Source organism: Cyprinus carpio, chromosome A10 (assembly GCF_018340385.1).
Source record: "Cyprinus carpio isolate SPL01 chromosome A10, ASM1834038v1, whole genome shotgun sequence".
Lineage (NCBI taxonomy): Eukaryota > Metazoa > Chordata > Actinopteri > Cypriniformes > Cyprinidae > Cyprinus > Cyprinus carpio.
The window spans coordinates 12,669,229-12,694,121 of record NC_056581.1 but is presented as its reverse complement, the minus strand read 5'-3'; the positions used below and the strand labels follow the sequence as shown (position 1 = coordinate 12,694,121).

Genomic DNA, 24,893 nt, shown 5'->3' with positions numbered 1-24,893 from the left:
TGTGCCTGTATATAGGACATCTGTAGCATAATCTCAAAATAACTATGTAGATGTCAATCATCACTGGAAGAAACTTATTCCGCTCCCGCCATTGGTTAGTTCAAGCCGCGTGTTGCCATGCTATTTTAATTACCCCCTAAAAATTAAACTGACAGAAAAAACAAATCTAAAAGCTTCTTATACGGCGTCATAGATATCCTATAATTAAATTGTGGTTTTTAGTCGGACACTGCTTATGATAGTAAACCCGGGGTTGTAGGATCAAGAAATTCACCCTTTCAAGCATGCAGTAGTGTGAATATGTTCAAACTAAAAATTATAGTTAGACACAAGCTGAGACATTAAAATGACAGAACAAAGTCAAAAAATTTCTTAAACTATTGGAAGGCGATCCCTTTGCCGATGATTCAACAATATATAATTATAATTAACAGATACTCTCATTAACCATTAAACATTAAAATGACAGGAAACAATCTAAAATCTTCTAAGCATTTTGAGGATTAATGCTTTTATAGGACATGTTCGTTTAACCAGGGGGTGGTAGATCATCGAAAAAGACAAAATTAACCCTATATATGTCATAAATGTTCTAGTGTAAATTATTTTCAATCAACACAACATATTACAGTTAGATACACTACAGCTATCTTGCTGAGGACTTCCGATGACAGAAAAAACCTTACAAAGCTTTATGAACCAACTTGGAAGGCGATTCCATTTTGTCGAGTTTCAGAATTAGCCTTAATTAAACATGACTGGCTAATTTCAAATTCCAGTATTAACCTTTTAAAGTTTATGGTGGAAATATCATAGTTACAACAACTATTGCTAGGTAACGAAAATGGCACAAAAATAAAAAATATAGAAAGCTTTTGAAGTGGGTAATGAATATGTATGCAGTTCAACGGGTTACCATTGGTCCCATATGTGTTAAAGAACAACAAAGTATAGCCTTTGCTGATAGAGCAATCTGAAAAGGTATTCATAGTCCCGTAGTAACCTGTCATGTTCCACCTTAAAAATTATAAGTCTTAAACGTAAAGTGCTGTCTGATGCAGTGCCCCAGGAATGACAGTTCACACACAGAGCAGAGCAGAGTGTAAAATAACAAGAAAAAAAAAAACCCCGCCACACACCAGTGTACTTTACTACCTTCCGCCCCTCACAACCAATTCCTGAGAAACGTAAAAACCCCCCCCCCCCTGAGAGGGGGCCAAGTGTTCTGGTTTAGGACAACAACCTAAACACAGTTCCACTCGTCTAAAACACCAGCCCTGACAAATGATTTAATGCCTGTAGTTCCAGCACTCCGTCTCAGGCAGTTCTTCAATCACAATTCTATTCCTTGTCCTAACATGGAGGTTAAAAAAAAAACAGCAAGAACAAACTGTCCCCTTCCTCTTTCCCACATGAGCAGAAAGCGTTTAAGAGGAGTCAGTTCTTCTGCAGGGTGTTCAAAAACTATCCATCGCCAACCAAGGAAATATGAAGGTTATGTGCTCATTTTATCTTTGTGCTGATGTAATGCTTGGCTTTCCCAGGTGTATAATCAATTAAAGTGAGATGAACCTCGACACATAAGACGCTGGTAGAGAATGAACCTAGGATGATATACTGATATTGAACGGGCATCCATCTGCGGCTAAATTATTAAGGTGTTACTTGTACTTTGAATGTGAGCGGTAAACTCTGTACCTCATTACTGTCACGCATGCCAAAAATCAAGGGAGAAAGTCATCCATGATATGGACCTATATCACACAGTGTACACAACAAAACCTTCTGTCTCCCGGGTTTGTGTGGGCTGTCATTAGGGACCCAATTAGTTTCCCATGCTGTCCACTATTACAAATTTAGCATCTTAATTGCATCTTTCATGGCATAAAGTTTGGGCCTGTGCAAATTATGTGGCATGATTAATGACTGGGAATTGTGACAATTAGTTAAACTATCACTCGCATTTTTGAAGTGCAAAGGAAAACTGATTTTGCATATATCGAATACAGAAATTAGCACATAGTAAAGCGTTGGGGAAATTAATGCACAGCCAAAACTTTTATATAATTTGGATAAAATATTACGGTCCGATCATCCAGTTTATGTTGGCAAGTTTTGGGTCAACGTTTGAATAGGTTTGGCCCTTTGGTCTCCAGTCCTAAAAGTGTAATACTTTCTCTCTGTGCTGGTGGGAAAGGTATATATTGATCCACTAATTTATCCACTACTATCCACAATAAAATAAATAACTAAGGGGCAACAAGCAATATACTATAATTATTAAATAATAATTCAAGAACTACAATTTTCCTTAATTGTGTTTTAGAAAATATATACATATCTGTACATTCCTGCTATGATGTTTCTGTTGTTGTTTTTTTTTTTTTTTTTTTTTTCTCAGCAATTTCAAGGTTGAAGTAGGATACTGCTTTGAACCACCACAATGGTCTGCCAATACATCCTCAAGACAGATCTCCATTTGAGGGCGTGGCTGGTTCCTGAAGGAGATCAGGAGTAGTTTCTTGGTTAATCTGGGGTAATCTCTAAAACCCTGGACCTGTTTGAGATCACAAATGTTATATATGCATATTATTACAGGGTTATTATTAACTTCAAATTAAAACACATTAAATGTCAAGTAGCAAAGAGGAAAAGAATAAAATGCTTACATTGAACATTACATGTAATTACATTGCACAGTGAACAGTATTCCTTCTTGACCTTGTCTGCTCGGTCTAAAAAAAAGGGTCTGCGCGGCAAATTCAAAATGCAGGAGGCTGAACTGTTACCGCCAGCGGGGAAGACCTTAAACTTATGGAAAGAGATGAGAAAGCCTGATGGAGATGTCTTTGTGCCTTCTGCTGCCCGGCTGCTACAGGGTAATAGACTACTGAAAAGTATGCAGGATGCATTATGAATAAGGTCTTGCTACAAAAGGAAAAGCAAGCTACTTGTTCAAAGTGATCCTTCCATCACCCAAGGAGGTGAAGGGTAAAGAGTTTATGCAACATGCTCTTCACTGCTCTCTCTCTCTCTCTCTCTCCTCTCTCTAGTGCTAGAAGACAAAATTGATGAGAACACCACAGATTGTTGGCTACTATTTTCTAAAGGCCACATTTTGCTGTGTCAGGTTGAGTGGACTTAAAAGACTAAAAACAAAAAAACACAAACACCTTCCCACACAATTAGCAAATTAAAAGTGTACTGTGTTTACCTTCGCAGTCCCTCCCGGTGCAGGATGAGCCTCTGCGTCGCAGCATGACCCCAACTCTCACCTGAGGTGTGAATTTTAATTGTTATTAGGTTGGTGAATATGCAAAACAATACAATACATGAATGTATTCATATCTGTAATGTCTTACCTAATGCAGGAACCAGCTTAGATGGGCAATTTGAAATCCTTGTTGTCATCTGATTGGTCAAAACAACCTAAGAGGCACATGATAACTGAACGTAATTATTTTTTATTAATAAATTATATATTCTTAATATTTATTTTTTTCATATATTCTTTCACACAGTTGATATATTTCTTAATATTATGTATATATTTAAATATTACATATAACTTACATACATATATATACATATATATTTATACATAGAGCAGTGTTATTTTAGCATTAATGATATACTATTACAGTTTTTGTAAATATTTTGAGTTTGATTGTAATTTTATATCCTCAGTTTCTTCAGTTTGTTTTTTTACAAGTTTTTGTAATTTTGTTGTGTTTTTGATATTTTTATTAGTTATATTTTATGCCTGTATAATTTTTATGTTTTAAGTTAAATGAAACGAAAATGAGTAATATTGCCTTAAGTTGTTTATATATTTAATATTTTTGACCAATATTTTATTTTAATTTAATTATTATTAATTTAACAAAATGCGAGTATTATATATACAGACATATAATATTAAATAACTTTTTATTTAAAAATTATATTTTTTTATTTAACCAAATATACCAAGTATTCTGCAAAAAATAAATAATTAAATTGATTTGTCTGCCATTCATTATTCTGTTTCAGTAGTAAGAGTTGCTGAGTACCGCTAAACTATGTTGTGTTGCTAGTTGGATATGCTGCTGGGCAAGGCCATTCGGGGGCTGGTCCTCTGAGAAAGATCCTCAAAGTCATGCCGAAATGGGAAGGCGATGCTGTCAATCACTACTAACCGCACCTATGATTGGATAATACAACAACATGTAATTTATGAGCATGTAAATAGCAGTAATATCACACTGCAGAAAGAGCTGTCCTTAGCTGCAGTCCTGACTATCCATTTTTTTTTACCTCAGGATGCTCGGAAAGGAAGTAAGGTAGGAGGTAAACCTCAGCTTACATCTCTACATAGTCATGGCAACGGACCAAGAAGAGGTTAGAGAGGATCTTCTCAACAGTTAAGTTCCTCTAAAGAAGCCTGTTTCTGTTTAAAGAGGAAAAGCAAAGACAGATTATTTGACAGTTATACATGTAGAGCTCATTAATCATTTTCTTCTGAATATATGTACATTTAGACATCCCAACATCTCAGCTACTCAAATCAGACCTGGATCCTCTGCCAGGAGGGTGCAGGTATCAGCAACCCGCTGCACTAAGAAACTCCCTCCTGTGTCTATATACAGTGCAGACCTTCAAAACACACAGGGATCTGCACATCCACAGCCAGCTGCATGCTAAAAACAGGGAAACATCTCTTTTATGGAAATTACAAAGACATCTTAGGGCACATATCACTTTTGAAATATATGTGCCACATATTATCAAGATGTTATGATGCATTATACAATTCATAATCGAGTTCCTCCCATCCCACAGTTGAGTCTTTCTGACACCAGGGGCCCTGCAGATCTCGGTGGTCTTCCCCCACAGGCACACCCCCCGCCGAGGGCATCATCTAGGGCCGAGCAGAATGTCACAATGCTCCCCAGAGCCTGCTACTGGTGCAGGAGATCCAGGGCTGTTAGGCTCTCTGTTGCCTCCCTCTGCTGGTGAGGCTGGCCATCATCCCTCAACATCTGCAACACCTCCACTGCCGTCCTCCTGTGAGATACCTCCCTCTGTGACCAGCACGGATTTAACAAAATGTTATTAAATGTACTTTTCTAGTAATCTGTGACTCTTGGAGGGGCGGTACGTTAGGTACTACATTCCTGTGCATTTTACTGTTAACACTGACAAAAACCAGGCTGAAAATGCCGTTTTTAGACTCGTATGTCGGTACGGTTCTATGCCAGTTTAGGACAGATGACAGCTAATATTGTAACCATATAAAATAGCCTTATTTGGGTGGACACATTCAGAGTCACATTTTGAAGAATTTTCTATCGATAGAATATTTTTGTGAAAACAAAATTGGATTTTAAAATATAAACATAGGTGGACTTGCGTTTCTTTTTTTTCCCCCTTCCATTTGATACACTGAATGGGAAGATTATCTTCAAAATAAAAGTCCCAAGACGCCACTGCCACGTTTTGTTTTGCAGTACTAATTTTGACAAGTTTGAAGTTAAATATACATTACTCATGTGGTTTCTGTAGTAATGAGATATTTGTAATCTCATTACTACAGAAACCACATGAGTATATATATGTTAAAGTAAAAATATATTTAAAGTTCACCTGCAACACTATTATATATAAAAATTATATAATTAAATGGCTCCATGTATTTCGTATAATTATTATTTTAATATCCGGTTTTACGCAATTTATTACATATAATATGACCTTTTGTATCCGTTATCGTTTATTTTTGTTCGATTGCTATTTGTATCCTTTGTATACTACAGCTTTGATCATATTTTGTTTGCATTTATTGTAATGTAACTCACCACTTCGTTTAAATGCCGTGTTGTATACTTTTCTCTTTGATTGTTTGTTTATGTATTGCATCAATATCATAATAAAAAAAACGAATGAATGTGACAAGTATATAACAATACATTTAAATCGCCCCACTAATATCCGAAAGTTAGCTACGAGAAAAAAAGATAAAACTATCCTAGCCATTGCCGTAAATCGCGCTAGCACGATCAGTGCAGCTAGGTCCCTTCTTGACTCGTAATGAATCCTGCTGAACTTGTTAATTTTTATCTCGAAAACTAAATGTGAACCAAACCCTGGCGAGTACTGAAACGCCGAACTCCCACTGTCCCTTATCCCGCCCTGTAACATCTGAACGTGTGTTTACCAAAAACAAAAGCGTAATTCCAACTGCAAGAAAAAATAATGCAACGTCGAGATTTCGTGCCTAAGGTAAATGTATTATATAAAAGCCTCTAGAAAGCTTAAAATGGCGTTGTGGGTTCTTTTCGTAATTATATTATTTTAACGGTCGGATTTTTAACTATTGAACCTGTTTCAGCTCATCCTCCAAAGTGGCGCAGGCTCACACGCGTTTTTTTGAAGCAGAATAACTGAAATGGTTTAGATCCGCGTCTCTTTGACACAGTTGAGCTTCATCATCAAATCACATGCACTCACTCGAAAAGTGTTTTTGTTGTTTTATTAGCTGTAGAACCTTATTGTAGAAATATCATGAAACTGTCGTGATCAGAAGTGCTGGAGGTGTCATTGGAGGGCAGGGCAGGTGAGACGAGGGCACATGCTGGCCCTACCTGCACACGATCCTCCTGCACCGCAGCACGGGTAAATTTTCACGGCCAAGAAGAGAGGGCACGTCCTCCATCGGCACCGTGGGAACTCAAGGACGTGGGACTCTGGCGACTTCATCGACTTCACAATTCGTGCGAGTGTCTTCTGATGAGCTGCGACAGGGTTATCAGGAAAGCAGTTCGCCTGAATTTTAAGGTACTTTTAATCACATTAATGTCAGTTTAATAGAGATTTTTTTATTAGAAACTTTAATTATTAACTATAAAGCTACCACCCAAGCGTGCGTCGTATTATGCATTTATAATCACACCTGTAAAAGACAGAATATAACCTAAACATAATATATTGATAAATTAATCTAATTATATATGTTACTTTAAAAATTCTTTATGCTATTTCAGAGTCTGCCTATATCTTTTCATTCATGTGTCCATAGGTCCATGGATCTGGGCCAAGAATTCTTTAACGGCGGTATCGTTATTGCCTTTAAAATGCTGCGAAGTTCTTGCCAATCGTTTTGTTATTACACATATTACTCTTTTGTCTGGTTTTTTTTTACAAACCTAATGTAAGCGTCAACTCATCTAACAGTAGGATTCACAATATATGTGTCCAAGCATACTCAAGACTATATTTTGTATCCTTATTATATTATGTTTCCTACTAATATTTGTTCGCATGGGCAAGACAATATTACTTCACTTTGTTGGTCAATTTTCCCTATTAACAAATTCATACGCCAAAGTTTAGTAGTGTTTCGGATGGGTGCGCTATATCCGTTTTATTTATGGGTGTGAGCAAACTTACCAACACGGGGTTTATTATAACCACTACCTTATTTTCTACCCAGGATGCTCTGGTATCTCTGTGAGTGATGGCATGGGTCGCGCAGAATGCTCTTGTGGCGTCTCTCAACCCCGGGCATCCGAAGACTGAAGTCACTAGTGGGCCCCTGATTTCAGACACGTCAGACTAATGCATCCCGTGGGGAGGTCCTGGATCTCTCACAAGGTGAACGTGGTGAACCTGGCCAACGAACCGAGCGCCAATCTGGCAGGGAGAAGGTTGGCGAGAAGCTCGGTGAGAAGAGAAAGTCATTAACACGTGGAGTCATACCGTCATGAGTACTTCCCAAGATGCCCAACACAGTCGGAGCGAGATCAGGTGGACAATGTGTTTCGACAGATAAACGAGTTTGTAAAGAGGCAGTCGCTAGGTAACCGCGGTATCTGTCCAACAGACCTCAACGAATACCATGATCCACTGTGATTCGCTGGGCACGTCAGTGAGCCACGTAACCATTGAGAGGGAGAGGAGGGCGTTATCAATGACACATACATGCTTCATCTGTAAACTGAACAGCTGAAAGCAGGTGAATGTCAGGTTTAATTGCTGATCTTGTAAAAAATAGAAAATGAATTATATTGGTGTCTCAAATGAATTTTCACTCTACACTTTCCTTGTATCATAAAATGCCGGTCCACCGGTATGTTTGTGCATCAGCTAATTCAAGCGAGTGAATTAGGATTTCATGGTTTTTTCTCCGGTTGTCATTGTGTGGGTTTTTTTTTTTTTGTAATAAAATCTAATTAATTAGGTGTGAACCCTAAATTATATCTTTTTTTTTTCTTCTAGTCCTCTTTCTTCCAATTTGTCTGAATTTTTGTTACTCAACCCTGATAACTAGGAACTAGTGCCTTGTTTCCATGCATTCACCTTAATTAAATTGTCCAAAGCTACGTACCAATGTAATGTCTATTCAATTTACAAAATGAGAGCTGGTTCAATAAAAACAAAAAAACAACCTTTTTTAATTACATATTTATGTGGATAAAAAAACTCCTATACTCAGTATATATACTAGCTACTGTTTTTGTTCCTCCCACAGTTTGAGAGTTCCTTATTTTTATTTCCCACTTTTAAAAAAAATAAACTAAAGTATATATATGTGGCTGTCAATTTTGTAACGTGACACCAGTGTCCCACCACGTACCAGAATCACAAACAAATTATTGCACAGAGATAAGTTTATTGTTAGCAAGCAATCACAGAAACAGTAGAAAAGATCATCAATGCTATGTAAAACACGGAAAACTGGATGACAGTTTTTTTAAAGCCACATTAGAACAATTCAAGTGTAGCGCTCTTACAAATATTAGCCCTATATTGCAAGGATCACGCATACTAAGGATACCAAAAAAGAGATACTCATTATGCATCAATAATGGAGAAACTTCTCATGGTACAAGGAACATAGACCCCACAGGATGCGGATTAAATGTTATCCTGTTCTGTCCCCCCTATTCATTCAATGTCATAAACAAACTTTCTTAAAAAACTAAAAAACCATATTACGGGGCCACCAAGCTTTATTAATTACTGCGCAGGCATAACCTCCAGTTTTATCATCAAGACAGCAGGGAGTGCTGACGCATTGAGCTGCTTGATAATATATGGTTTTCAAATCTTTAATCAAACACGAAGACTTGAAGTTATGTCATGTCATAACTGGGGACAAATTAACAACATGCAAACTTAAATGAGGTACTTCCTAATCCTGATAATAGGCAACTTGTTCATTAACTCAATACTTTATTAACGTTGATCCATAAAACAAGGAATGTAATTATCATGTTATCAATCAAAACATAAACTAAATTACAGTAGCTGTGGAAAATGCAAACAGGCCAAGTGCAACGAATCAATTTATGATGTTTGGTTCAACAAAGGCCACAAGCGGTTGCGAAGAAACAGGCCCCTAAATGGGTAGGGAAGAAGAAGCTTTGTTCCTTAACTGATTATATATTTCAAGGAACACGTGTCGTAAAGAGAATTGAGGAAATATCACAATAAAATAAGAATTGTGCGTAGGCATTATGTTTGTGCTGGTAAATATTTTTAGAACTAAACGATCTTCTCCCTGGCGTCATATGGTCACAGAAAAGGTCCACTCCCTGAACCTTCGTGACAATGTGGTCCCAAGCCATTACATCCTAACGTCATTAGCCATAACTCGATGACTAATAACCTCATTATCACTAGTACTACATAAATTGGAAGGGATAGATCACATATAAGTGCCCTCAAGCTACTGAGTTTGATAAGCTGCGCTTACCCACTGGTCCAGCTCACACAATGGTCCTGGGGATAGAGCAGTACTGATATACAGTGGAAAAATCTACGGGGGGAATCTCTACTTTCTACTCAGAGAGGGCGCTCTGTCCTCAGTAGCTTAATCATCTCTACCACATTTTGATTTTTGAGAAAGGTAATATCCCCACATACAACCGTCAACTGTCCTTTACAATCAAAAAGTAGTAGTGATATTCCACAAGTTGCATAGGCACACGTCAGAAGGGTGTCTAATATCGTTGGTCTTCGAGCAAGAACATCGAACTTCCAAACACCGCTGCTATGGTTGTAACATATAAAAGTGGCGCTAGTACTCGACTTTGTGTTGTGTGTGTGTCGTTAAAGGGATAGAAAGAGTGGAATACAGTATCCGTACGACTAGAGCTAGCTTATCGCAACAGACACTCGTTAAAAAACGCTAAGTATATACAAATACCCGCATGTGTAGAGTTACAGCGGATAACTTGAGGCAAAAACACATGACCGTACAACTCGTAAGCGATAAACAAGAACAGATCTTAACTTAAATATAAAAGAGGGACAACTATACGACAAGTTTTGTTTCCATCAACAGGGCTCTCAAATGTCAATTCTAAAACGTTTATTGGTGAAGGTTCGCAGTTCCGTCTTAGCTCTGTTATCATAAGTCGCTTATAAAAGTGATCAAACAGCACCAGTACAAATTTAAGGTTGAACTTTAACGCGCTTCGAATAATTCTCGTCTAAATGATCAAGAGATACCCAATTTAAGATTAACAGCTATAAACAAAAATATAAGCAGGGCTGAATTCGCTGGCCGAAACACCTTTTTCTCTTTCAGTTTCCTTAACTTAAATGGGGGAATAAATCATGTTTAGAAGGGCCACGAAAAGAGGCATGTGTGATTAAGATGTGTCTATTAATTGGCCCGCTTTCCTGCCATAGGGCCTGTGCTAATTCTAAATAGGAGCAAACAGCGAGGTGTTTATTTGGGCCATGTGTCTATAAACAGCTGTGGTCTTAACGTACAGCTACTAAAAGGCCAGCACGTGAATCCAGACAACAGAGCAGGACGGTAAATTCTTCCAAGGTGCGGACTATAACCATCAACCAAAATGTAAGGAATCACACGCTTTTTTTAATAATCATCTTGGTTCAATAAAGTCAAAGAAACGGAATTTTAGAAGGAGTGCTCTTAAGGAAGTTGAAAGAAAGTTGGTTATCGTTTTATAATCAGTTCTGGTTCCTGATCATGTGTAAAAGGGTGACAAACTGCTAAGAATGTAATATAATACAGGGACAATGCTTTGAACACACAAAATATGTACTTCTATATGACAAAACTTTATTTTGGCATGCAATACAAAGAATGCTATGGCATCAAGGGAACTCGGTGACAGTCTGACTTGACTGTTATATAGAACCATACAGGGTATTTAGGTTGTAAGCATGATCAACATTCTTAATTAATACAATAAACTCCTGGGTTTGTCATGCTTAAGTGTTTGTCCCAAAGTAAATAATTGTGAATATTACACAGTGTTAAAGGATTGCCACAACTTGGAGAGATTTTATGTTAGACGCTACAAATGTGCAACTCTTGACGAACATCGATTACTTTAATTGGCTCTGGCTCGTGGGGTGACTCCGACAGACTGTAAAGGTCGGAATCAATGATTAAAGGGTCCGTTGTCCAGAAATTTGTTGGCCGTTTACACTGGTAAAGCGTGTCAAGAAGCCATGAGTTGGGGCAAATGGTTAAAAGGACTAGGCGCATGTCCGCAATATGTCCGAATGGTGGTGACAGAACAAGCATGGATGTCTAGGTGAACACGGATGTTCGTTAGGGTGGGGGAACGTTGGTCGAAACTCAAGGTGAGGGAGGAAAAGTGTTTTGTTCAGTTGATTGAGGAAGTATGATAATTTCGATTGTTTCCCTGATTGTGGTGTCGAGGAAAGAAAGGGGTTGGAGGAGCTGGAGTATTTGCGGGGCGCAAGCTTTGTTTTGTCCATGGCGGGAAGGGGCTCGTTGGCGGGTGTGTGCGGGGCTTCATACAAACAAAGTTGAAGTTGGTGACGTTGACAATCACGAGACCAAATTACAGGATGAGCTGCATGTGTTTCGCGCTTTCTGAGTCGGCTCGTCTGACCCCAGAATGGGTTGGCTTTGAGGGGCGGTTGTCTGAGGAAGCGAGGACATCAATGTGTGTATGTGAAACCTGATGAGTAAGGTTGGAGAGGAATGGAGAAGACTGAAGCCTGTCCAATCTCTCTCAGCCCATGGCTGCTTTTTGCCGGGAGTGGAACATGTGGGGGGCACTGGTAGTGGCTCAGAGGCGTGAGTTTTGTGGTCCTGAATGCTGTTGTGACATAATGTGGCAGAAAAGAGGTTTGATGTGGCAAAGCTTTTTGCCTGATTGGTTCGTGCCAGGTTCTTTGGGTGGGCCAACAGAAAGCCTTCCACACTCTCCAAACAGTCCAAACACTGGTTCCTCAGATCCAGCAGTGAAAGCGCGGGCTGCCATGTGCCAATCCCTGGCTGAATACTGCGCTCTCTTGAGTTCTCTTTGGACTATGCAGTCAACTGCACCGGAGCGCTCAAGTCCTCTGGGAAGTTAAGACGAGTCTTCAGAATCATTTACATGGTGGAAAATGATGAGGACACGTACACTGCTCTCCTCTATGCAGTCCCAGGATCGACTCCTTGATAAGGAGGAGTAACTCCGAGAACGGTGGATGATCGCATCATGATTGCTATCCTGGAGACGGAGAGTCCAATGCCTCCTTCACACTCATCATATTGTCTTGCTGAACTTCCATCCCCGATGACGCCATAAAATGCTGAAAGAAGAATCTAAATGTCTGCGCATACAACTCAAAGACAGGTCAGCTTTTTTTTTACTTGCAGTGAGCTTCGTGGTGCTTTTTTGACGACTGTGTGGGAGAATCGACGTCCACAGTACGGGCAGAACGGTAGCAATACCTACACGCTCTCTCATGGTCTTTTCTAATTCAGTCAAAGAGGGCATTTTTCCATTGTGCAGGCTAGCCGGCAAGCACCGACATTCCGTATCTTGGTTTTTTCTTTAAGATGTGTCAACTGCTGCTTGTATTGAAGTCTCTCTACGGGCATCCATGTCAAGTTAGCCGGCCAGTGGAGTGTCCTTTCATATGTAGGTTTTAAGTTGATTGAAAGAAAAAACATTTTACCACAGTAGGGCATCCGAGGACCTCGATCGCTGTTTTTTTTTTCCCCTGCCGAAGGGTTGCGACTGCGTCCTTGCCTGTGATCTCCGGAGCTTCATAATCAGGCCTTCTTTATTTCCCGCTCCTGACAATATCAATTAGTGCTTTCCTTCTGAAACTTTTCATCGCAGACAGAATAGGAACTAAATAGGTTGGCAGGATTTTGCACCACGCCGTGTTGGGTTTGGCATGTGTGAGTCCTACTTGAAGTTTTGTTTGTGAAAGCGTTTTTGCGCAGTACTGTCACAGCATACGGCTTCTCTGGGTTGTGGTACATGTTCACATGGCGATACAAGAACAGCATTGGACCTGAAAACCTTAAGGCAGTTCCAGCACTTAAACAATTTGGGTTGGGGGGCCGAATTTCTCCAGGTTCCTCGTACTATTTTCTCCATGTTGGAATTGTATGGTACCTCATCAAATGTGCCTTTCTGATGCATCAGATGATGCCTTCCATGAAACCGCCTAGGATATTCTTAAAGGGCATATAACTACCATGCTATCTTAGTCTTCCTCTTCATTTAGGGAGTAGTGAAGGACCCTCTGGACACCCCTTCATCATAGTTTTTGCTGGAAAGACTTTTGGAATTTAACGGCAGATTGGTCTCCCCCAGTAATGCGAACAATTTCAGAAGGTCTACCAGCAAGGGGGACTGGTGGGCTCCGCTTTAATTCTGAGTTGACTTGTCTGAGTCCCGGGTCCGTCTCTGTGGCGCATTTCTTTGTCTCCTACCTGAGAAGAAATGTGGCATATCTTTCTTTATTAATTCCTATCCTCATTTTCAGGGGAATGGCAACTCTTGCTGTTTGGTAATTAACTTGACTACAGGACTGTTCTCGACTTTGTGAGTCCTTTAGGCCCATAGCTGGAGAGCAATACACGGAACGAGGACTATCCATTGACAGATGATCTGCGCAGCAAGACTTTTAAATAAGTGGCCCACTTCAGGTCTACGGTTTGGCTTGCGTGGACCTTGATTGATCACCCACTGGCCTGGAATCATGACATGCTTTCCATTCTTTCTCATCAATGGGCACCCTTCAGTTTGATCTGATTGTAGGCTAGTCGTGCTTGTACAGACTCACTGAATGACACTGAGGATGTTAGTTGCGGCCTCATAGATGGTGATCGGTAATTCAGTTCGACGTCGCAGTATGGATGTTGGTGAGGAGATGATAGATCTGCAATCGCCATCGTCTGCAGTGTTTTTGTTTGAATTTCTGCTGTTAGAGGTAACTGTTTGTCTCTTTTTCATTTGGTCTGACGTGTCCTGAGGATTGGCTCTGATTACTTAAATTGTGTGTGAGCGAAGGTGGCTTCTGTGGCCTGTTTAAAACAGTTTTCCCCTGAAGAGTCAAACTTTTCTCCTCTGAAACACATCCATGGCCAGGCTGCTCACCTTGACCTTGATGTACAATAACACTTCTGTTTTGAGAAGCACCATCCTCCTCCTCAGAGAGCGACATCCGTTTTCTTGACACGGAGTATAGATGCCTGAGGGCTTATAGGTACATGCGTTGGTTTAAGTTAGAAACGGGGGATGCCCGAGGCTATAGCCCAACTCCTGTATAGCTGCCGGGCTGCATTTCTCCACAACAGAGATGATGAGCTAGATGTAGTTTAGCACAATCCTCAAATGCATCAGGCTCACAGAAGTCAAGCTGAACAATGGAGCGGTTCTCTGAGTCCCTTCTGGAGAACACAGACTGTGAAGTATTCACTGCATGCTGCAAGGATGCTTTTATGGGCCCTGGGTACTGTTGGATCACCCACATAACCGACACAACATCACAGAGCTGACCCTTCAACCGCTGCTCGTTGAGGACACCCAGCAGTGAAATACCATGGGAAGGGTTACAGTAGTGCCCCAGGCTCTCCTTTTGGCTTTGAAGGGGAGTAAAAGAAAATACAAAATTTAGTGACATTGAAAAGTCATTACAACTGTCATTTCAATTCAACTACATAAAAATATCTTGGTAACACTTTACCAAATATCAGTACGTTGACATTACTTTGCACCCTGTATGCACCCTTTTATCATGAACTTAAAGCAAAAAACTATTTTTACATAATTTATGTATTTTTTATGTAAATTTATAAATACACTTTTTAGTGCATTGTTAATTCATGTGCATATTATATCTTAAACATTAAAAATGCTGATAAATGCTAAGATAGTCACAACATGTGTTTCTCGCTGACATCACATTTTTCACTCCTCAAACAAAAAAACACATTTACAACAACTTTGTTTAATAAAAAAAAAAAAAAAACTTAATCTGAAATCAGATATTTTTAATAGTTCTGATTATTTTTTGAATATTTTTCCTGAATAATGAGGCACCCTGAGGATTGGACAACCACTGCACATTATATATATATATATTATATATATATATGTATATATATATATATAAACTTAACATTAAAAAAACAAATTGACAGTTAGCCTGCCTGCAAGCACTATTAATGTCGTAATCATTTGTAAATTAAACACTGTCACATATTTCCAACGTAAGCATCATGACTCAGGCAGGCAAACACACCCATGAGCTGACAAAAAAAGAAATGTTGACATTTCAAGAATGCTTCATTAAAACAATATAATATTTAGTTAGTTATATTGGCATTGTAGAATTACAATAAGCAAGTATCTGTCATACCATAATACTCAGTAAGAGGCGGGGGGTGGAGAACGAAGCAGTAGTACGGGAAGCGTGGGGCAGAAAGTGGGGAGCGAGGAGTACATAGGCGGCGCGGGGGTGGGGAGCGGATGGGGCGGTGGGGTGCTGGTGGGGTGGGCCCTACCCAGCGTCCCTACGCCATGCGCATAACGACCGCTTGAATTACATCATGTCTATCGTATGTTACAGGTTCGTTTACGCCACATAGAGAGAACTATTCGTCTCATGTAAAACGAGGCGTGGAGTATTTTTATCTTTCAAATTAAATCTTTCGCTGCATATCCTGTCCTCTGACCTCGAATTGGTTTCACTAAAACCTCTGTTGAACACCACACCGTTGCCAAACTGTGGACCAATTAGCAACCATACGGGCGTCACAAATACGCAAACGGTTGTGCGTTTTCTTCTTTCTCTTTCTTTTCTCTTTTTCTTCCTCCACTAGTCACAAGCATAGGGATGAAACGATTAGAACACGGCGCGTCCGCGCACACACAGCGTCTCCTGTCACCGACTGCGCAGACGCAAGCAGGGGAAGGTACGGCAGTCCGGCCAAAAAGGACTGGAGAGCCGGCCGCCCGCTTCTGTCAAAATCGTCGGAGTTCTCAGAGGAAAAGCCTGAGTTTTACCATACCAAAACAACAGTCAACCTACTTTCACTTACAGACCGACGCGAAAAACAAAGTTGTTCCGCAATTTAACTCACACTAGTTCGGGGGTCTGCTGGTCTGTATGAGGTTTGGGCTTTGGGATGCCCCTGAGATCCGACCACTGGACTTTTTTTCAGATTGCGTTGGTTGCATGAAACAAGTCGGGGATTCCAGCCATGGCGGGGGGGTTTATTTGACGTCATCCCACTCTGAGATATGAGGGTCATTCGTGCGGAAGAACGCTCCGTCACGTGTGCTGCTCTCTTTAGTTTGTCTGGCTGTCATATAGCTGGGGCGGTAGACGGAGGAAATGAAGCGGAGGATGACAGACGAGGTGCTGATAGAAAACGGTTGCGGTGAGCTCGGCGCACGAAAGGCACGCTTGCCTTGTTAGATAGGTGACAGGCGGCTAACGAAAATGTATGTCCTTTCCCCCAGGCAGTCGCTATTTTTATTTAATCCACTTTAATTATGCTAAATAGGTTTAGCACAACAACTGAAAAGAAACTGTAAACGTTTTCCAATTGGTTTTGTAATTTTGGCACATTTTAAGCCTACATTCCCAACGGGACTGTTTAAAAGTAGAATAATATTGTGGTATAATGCACTTGTATTACATTCATTTTCATGTTGATTCCTCGACACGATAAGCATCTACTCATTTTGATTATACACATAGTTGGTAAGTTTGGCCCAGAGGCCGCACAATTTTAAGTTGCATGCATAGCGAAATAATCGACCACTCTGCATTGTTCTTGTTAATTATGCAGCTTACACTTATGTGATTAAAGGTGTTTTAATGATGCGAGTTTGTCTGTTATGGATAAATTGGCAAAAATGCGGATTAAATTAATATTTACACAATGCTAGAAGAGCTGGGTTCTTTCCCCCTCTGAATTCTAAATTAGTTGATCTCATGCTCAACATACTGGGTTTGTTTCACTGTCGTTGTAGTCCACAGGCTTTTTGGTACTATAGTATATTTGTCCTCAATTAACCAGTTAACCCGCATAGGAAGGGGGAGAGTGGGTGAGGGGCGGGGGATAAGGCAACCTATTTCAACCCTATTTATGTTTTTTCCATATTCGAAGTAAATTATACACCTTTTTTCACAGGGTTACCCTCATTAGGGGCAAACACTTGGGTGCAAATCAGCCCTATTTGACTTTAGATTTGTTGATTACTAATTTTCCACATATCTTACCATGCTACTAATATATCTGTTTTCCTAGTTATGCTATGTGATGGGGACCGGAAAACTGAATACAGATTTACAAATATCAGATTTGTTTTTTTTTTTTTAATTCTAAGTCACGCTTGTTTAGATCTACTAAAAGTCCAAGACAGCTTAATAAAAAAATAGTTTTATAGTTTGTAAATGGATGCTTGATCTGCGATTTTCTTTCTTTCCCTCAGTCTGATTCTGTTTGTACAAAAACGTGTTGAATTTCTGATCCTCCTCGGGTGGTATTCTTCAAGCACACGGGTACATATATGCGCTTCCTGGCTTCTCTGTAGAAACACGAATTAGGTCACTCAGTGAGCGCAAAACAATGACACTCTTTACATTAGGTACTTTCACACCAACATGGGTAGCGGCTAGATTTATCAAATGCAGGGCTGGGGGCGAGGGTGCGGATAATCTGGTGTCCGTATGTGTGACGTGTCGGTGTATTGTGATTTATGTCTCGTAAGTTCTCATAGACGCTGGATACAGTGTATTGCACAGCTTGTCTTGGTTCAGTCACAGGTACGCGATTTTTCTGAATCCTTGCAGATAAGCTGGGTTTGCAAAGGGGGTTTGTAAAGTTACACGTAAAACTCACAAAATATTACATCATTAAAAGAAATTTATCTTTTCTCATTTTCGTCATCGTTTATTTAACATCAAAAGTATTTGGCAAATCACTAAAAACTGTCTGGTTACGACACAAAAATTAAAAGCACATTTGTGTGTTAATTTTTGTTTATATTACGGCAGCATTTTAACTGTAATACCTTTTATTCGTCAAAAGCCAATCTCACAATGAATTTGCATTTTATTCCTTCCCTCTAAAATCCCCCTTCTACCATCCCCATATTACAACCACCCGGGTTAATGTAAGGTGTCAAAAATACTCAAAATTACACCATACAGTAGGCTGAAAGTGTTAAAATAATTGCTTTTAAAATGCCATTGATTTTTGGTTTCCACACTGTAAAACTGTTATACATGAGCGTGCTTTTGGATTTAGTAGTAAACGTGTGTAGAGCAAATAAAACGGGACTCAAAGTGACCTTTTTCATTACTTCAATGTGTGCATTTGTAGCGAAAGGTTGGGAGCAGCCGTCGGTGTCAGCAAGGTTTTGCTTCCAACAACAACTGTATGGTGGAAGCTCATAGAGTAAACCTGTGTACCCCATTCACAATGGTCTAGTCTGTTTTTAAACAAGAGCCGCAAGTATTGGCAAAATCGACTACCCTTGGGTATTTTGTTACCTGGTTAATCCAACGTTCCTCTTGGCCTTGTACCGGGGCATAGCACTTTCTTTGAAAGGGTAGGAACAGACTTGCTTATGTTTCTCCATTTACTGTGCTTATTTTACCTATCAAATTGATCTCAGATAGAACTTTCCCCCCCCCTACAATTTGAAATTAGACATACAGGAGTTAGTTTTCACTTCTTATTCCCTTTTTTTCTCCCCTTCCCCCTTCCTACACATTTGTACATACAAGTACATACAATGAATGTGGACAACATGAAATTTTTGCTTTCATATTTTGGCGAATCTAAGCAATAGTTTTTATTTTTTAAAAAATCTATTAACAAGATTTTCTGAAGTCTGTGTTGTAAAGAAAAAAAACTCAGTAAAGCTGAAAACTATCTCTCCATTTAATTCCCATTCATCTCACTCATTGCTTTCTCTGGGCCATTCCATGCTTTCCCCTGATTTTCTTTGTCTTACAATGGCTTATTCTCTGATGTTGTCTATAAATATATGTGTATCGTTCATTCACTACCATTCAAAATTGGGGGTCAGTGTAGATTTTTTTTGAAAGAAATTAATACTTTTATTCAGCAAGGAATCATTAAATTGGTCAAATGACAGTAAAGACATTTACAGTAAGGTGCTACAAAAAGATTACTATTGCAAGTAAATGTTATTATTTTGAACTTTGATTCATCAAAGAGCTTCAATGTGACAATGACAGTTAAGGCAACCTATCAGCCGCTAGTTACCATGCACAAAGGCTCCTTCAACCACACCAGACTGCTGCAAGCTCTGAGGTTTGTAATCATCAGTTTATCATTCAACTGTGCCACATTATGTGCTTTATAAAACTGCCCAAATATGCTGTCCAGGTAGGCAGCTCATATATTTTGTATATATACAGTGGGTATATGTTCTGCAGTGATGTAACTGTTGGGTGTTTTGTGTAGGAAACTGGCACTTTGGGGAACTGATTAGAATTTTTTTCAACATTTTACAGAGTTGCCACTTGATGTCTAATTTGGGATTCTGGAGCTAAATTAATTGGGGAACCATTGATCTACAGAGATCTTTTCTTTTCTTTTTTTTTTTTTAATAAAAAATGAACTTTTACGTAATAATGTCATTCAAGCGTGTCCATTATCTTGATAAATTGATATGCATACATTATAATTTCCTACACAGATGTGAATGAATGTGCAGCTCTGGGCTGTTGGTCCCTCTTCAAATTCAAATAATCCTTTCTTCAGCCCGGCAAAGGACATTTTTGTTAAGAAATTTTGAGAAGTGGCATAAGTGATACTTACTGTAGATCAAGCATATAATTCCGTTTTTTTTTTTTTTTTTTTTACTTACTATTCCAAAGTCTATTTACAACACAAGTAATGCAACGTTTGTATTACTATATAGTATATACTATATATTTTTGAATATAGAAAAGAACAACTTGCTGACAACAAAGCTGACCTCATACGTAATTCCCCCGTTACTGCTTCTGTTTACAACAGTGAGCGCAAGCTAGATTCAAGTGATTATTACGTTTTGAATATGGATATGTTTCTTCACGAAAACACATCGATTCGCTACAGGAGGCCTTGTTCACTGCCTAAGGAGCAGTGGAGACAACGTTTTTTTGATGGCACCGCACTTTTATTTCAGGTCTTTTGGACTGAAGAAATGCATGCAGCACCACGCTGACTGCAATGATAGGAGACTTGAAATATCAAAAGACAATTTTATATAACTACGACTGATATGGTCTTTGAAAGAGAAGAAGAGTCATACTACACTAGATGCCATCAGGGGGTTAGTACCAAGCAGCCCTGATTTTCATTTGGGTGAACTACTAATATAAATGAGTTAAGTGATGTGACATACCGCCAAGTATGGTGACATACTAAGAAATTCGTGGGCTTGCATGTTAAACCATCCAAAGTGCACCACAGACAGCGCGGAACAACACACACCTGATCACACACTGGTAGCGGGAGCAGCAAAGTGGGCACAAGCCATTTATGCTGCGGTTGCCCGGTGAGCAGTTGGGGGGTTCAGTGCCTTGCGCAAGGGCACCTCAGTCGTAAGGTATTGCCCGGCCCTGAGACTTCGAACCCACAACCTTAGGTGTCGGAGTCAAAAGTCTAAACAAAATAACCCTTTTTTTTTTTGGTTTTTTTTTTTCTATAACCACTTAGGCCATGACTTATTGTGTGCGACAAGCCAAATGTATATATAAGTTCTCATCCATTCTGTTTTTCCTGTTCATAAGAAAAGTTCACTTAAATGCTACAGCATAAGCAGTTCAACATTCAAAAAGCTCTCCGATTGAGGATCTTCGAACATTACACGGGACCCAGGAGGGTACACAAAATCTTCTAATTACAAACGACATTGTTTGGAATACAACTTCTGATGAGAGCAGTCCAGGCTCATGGTCAGGAGCAACACCCAACTCTTCAAAGCTTCTACAAATACTAACAGACTCAAAACAGTGCGCACCAACATTCCTACAACAACACTTTACCTATGACACAGAACTCTGTAGAGCTGTAGCTGCGAGTCAAGGCAATCAAACAATACTAGCATTGACTCCTCTGTAGTGTTGAGGGCAGCCCAGGGTATATAGAGAGAGAGTCTGTACGATGTGCCTAATGTATATTGATATAAAGACGTGTATCGGGGGCAAGGACCAATAAGCATACCAGAGAGTTCATTGTCTCTCAGCAAACCAGATTGTGGTTCCAGCGGGAGAAATAATTTCCCACGTATGGCTCACTACATCGGTTGGATGATAAGTGTGGTAGTAATATTTTTGGTGCATGGTTAATTCCTCCAGTATCACTAAACTGCCATTCATGATGTTTATGTACAAAGCAGTGTGTAGTATGATAATGTAACCAATGTTTTTTTTTTGTGTCTTTCAGAACACAGCACCCATAATTTTGCTAATGTGTACTCATACAACAATGTGAGCAGTTTGTGATGGCTTCTGTGCATCTAGAAATCTCTGTCATTTACACTTACCCCAGTCGCATGCTTATCTCCATGGGATACGCCCCCCTCAGGGTGGACGGCCAGTGCTTCCCATAGCAACTGTCTCCATGTGGAGCTTGTTTTTCTCTCTCCATTTATAACTCAATATGCCATCTCTTGTCCACGTCAAAGACATCTAGGCTCAATTTAAGCTGTTAATTTATGTCAGCATATATGACAACCACAATATATTTTCCTAAATTCAGATATCAAAAGCTGATACCATATTACCTAAATGAATAAACTCTCAGTTTGAATAGAATAGATGAATAGATGTTATTTTGAATAGAATAATGTTATTTTCCATTGTCATTGTCTTCAACTGTTATTTTTATTATGATCCAAATGCTAAAATACAGTATTTTTTTTAGCTTAAAATGAAAACATAACATAAATAAATAAAAAAACAAAATAAATGTAAACCTTTACTATATATATATATATATATATACTTAAATAATAAAAACAAAAAAAAATATACAATTAAATAATAAACTGTAAAAAATGTAAAAATCCTTTACAAAAAGGCTCTAAAAATGGTCTGATTTCTGGATGATACTCATTTTGTCACATTGATTACTATCTTTTTGATGGTATTTTAATATGAACAGTTACCCAGTGACAGGACTGGGTGGTTTTTCCAGGTTACTTCTAAGGCTCATCCCAGTGATTCATCAGGAGAGTCCCTTCTATCCATTTCTAGATAGCAGTGGGGTGCAGTTGAATAATGCGCTTTCAATCTGGGAATATAATTTTTGCACTGGCTAATTTCATTTGATTAGAACTTGCTGCTTTCATAGAATTAGCTTTTTGCCATGATCTATCATCACAGATGTTCAATTCATTTAACTGTTCAGTTATTAGAAACCCGCTGTGTAATGCCAGTGTTCAGCACATCTCTCACTGCTCCTCAGATGTCCTGTGCCCAGACGCATACACAACTGTTCTTCAGAATGGAAACACTACTGAACTATCTTTGTCAGTGCAGATATTCAAATTGGGAATCAGTAAGTCATCTACCTGCACTGCCAGATCCAGAGATCTGTGTCGAAATTCATGTCTTGCAGCTTATGTTTCATGAAATTCATAATATCTAATAGGCTACCCTGCATATTAGGACATATTATCAGCTGACAAAACTCTTTTCTCTCTCTTTCTTTTTCTTTTCTAAAACATTCAGTCCAAACAGATATATCAAATACTCGCTGCAGACTGTTGGATTTGTTCTGCTTGGTGTTGGTGTGTTCTGTTTTCCCTGGCTGCCATCATTGCAGGATTTGGTGTCTCATGAAATCGGAAAAATCGCGAATCTGAGCAACTAGCTACAGCTGTTACTGCCGTTTTGGACCACGTACACCCTGCACACCGCTAGTACAGCGTGTAGCCTATATCATCTGACTCATTTTATATTGTGAGATTACTCTAGGACCAGTAGGTCTCTATAGAACATTTAATAATAGATTAATTAGATGGATTCGAGGAATGCCTGGCGTGATTAACTTGTTTGTCTTTAAAACACATACTTCGTCTAGATTTAATCTGCATGTCTTATTCTATTATTATTATATATTGTTTATTAATTATTATTATATCTATTCTTATTTGTGGTTCGACTTTCACACGTGCTTCACGGTTACCATATTGTATCCAATATTAAATAAGGCCTTATCTGTCTTGTACATTTTGGGGCGGGGGTTCAATTTTTCTTTTGTAGTGGTTGTTGTGTTGCAATGATAATTTTAAAACGGATTTAAAACAAAAATTATCTTTTTGCCTACATTCCTCTATTCAAGTGGTTCATTGTCCATCATATTCTTTCATTTACTTTGCATCACTGGAAATCATATTTTTTATCCGCCTTTCTCCCTTATTTTTCTCTCCTAGATTGCGGTACCACCTTAGACAAGAGCACATTGTGATAACTGCGTCTGGCTTCCGGTTGCTTCCCGCAGATTTTGCTGTACAAAACAGGTCGTGTGTGTTGTGTTTCTTAACTATATGTTATATTAATGTGTGGTCTTAATTTCCCAAAACATGGTTTGTAGCGCCCACACCATTTCGTCACTGCTACCGGCACTTGTAATTTCTCATTATGCTCATTATCCATGCGAAACGAAGCTTAGGAAGCCTCGCACATTCTACTGAAATAAACAGCTTGCCTCAGCTTTTGCAAAATAAGGTTAATAGTAAGACCGTTATGAAATATTAAATGTTTGAGCTGCTTTCTTCTGACCTCGTGATTCTTTTCAGCACAGGTTGCAAAACTGAAGCTGCTTTCTTTTGATTTGAGTGGCTATGTAATGCTTTCTATGTGCTTATGCTGCATATATAGACTGCCTTGTGAGGCAGATCAGCCTAAATAAAACTTACTTTTACCCACCGTAGTCCTTACCACAACCAGAGATGTATCCCGCACTCTTCTCAAATGTAGCGAACAAAATGTCACTTTGTAATTCTTCTGTGTGGTGTTTCTGTCTCATCCACCATGTCTACCGTGGTCTCTGTCCCTGATCATTTACCATGAGCATTTGCCTGATCTATGTCATTTAGGCAAAATGTGCACACAACAACTGTTCTAGAAACTACACTCTTGTCCAGTGTCTGTTATGCCACTTATCTTAATAGGCACTATGGGGCCTCTGTTTTTCCGCGTGTACCATTGGCTACCGCTTTGTTGGTGTTGTATGTGTTGTGAAAATCTATAGCGTATACATGGAGGCCTTTGTAAACAGAATATGTTCCAATCGATTATTCTCAACCTTGTAGGGAGGATTTAACATTTCCTAAATATAATGTGACTATCTGCGGAGACTTTTGAGTGCATGGGGCCTGTGAGAGAACTAGTAAACAAGGCCTCCTGATCTTTTGTAGGCTGAATTCTCCAGAGACATTGAGTGTGACAAGTGTATTTCAGAGATGGGGGAGTCATACACATCTTCCATTCACCAATTATTATTCAGCTAGATGCTAAAAAAGTAAGGCGTCTCCGTGGCAACATCTCAGTTTTGCCTCCTGGAGCTGTAGAACTGTTTATTTGTGGGTTTTCATGGTTGTGGGTGGATCTGTGAGCATGTTTATGTT

At 39.2% G+C, this 24,893-nt stretch overlaps 2 pseudogenes; both read right to left on the bottom strand.

Annotated features, from left to right (window-relative positions):
* Positions 1–3,210: 3,210 nt before the first annotated feature.
* On the bottom strand, positions 3,211–12,257 carry LOC122134318 (annotated as a pseudogene).
* A 90-nt stretch (positions 12,258–12,347) lies between these two features.
* Positions 12,348–24,893, bottom strand: part of LOC122146341 — a 24,329-nt pseudogene continuing 11,783 nt past the window's right edge.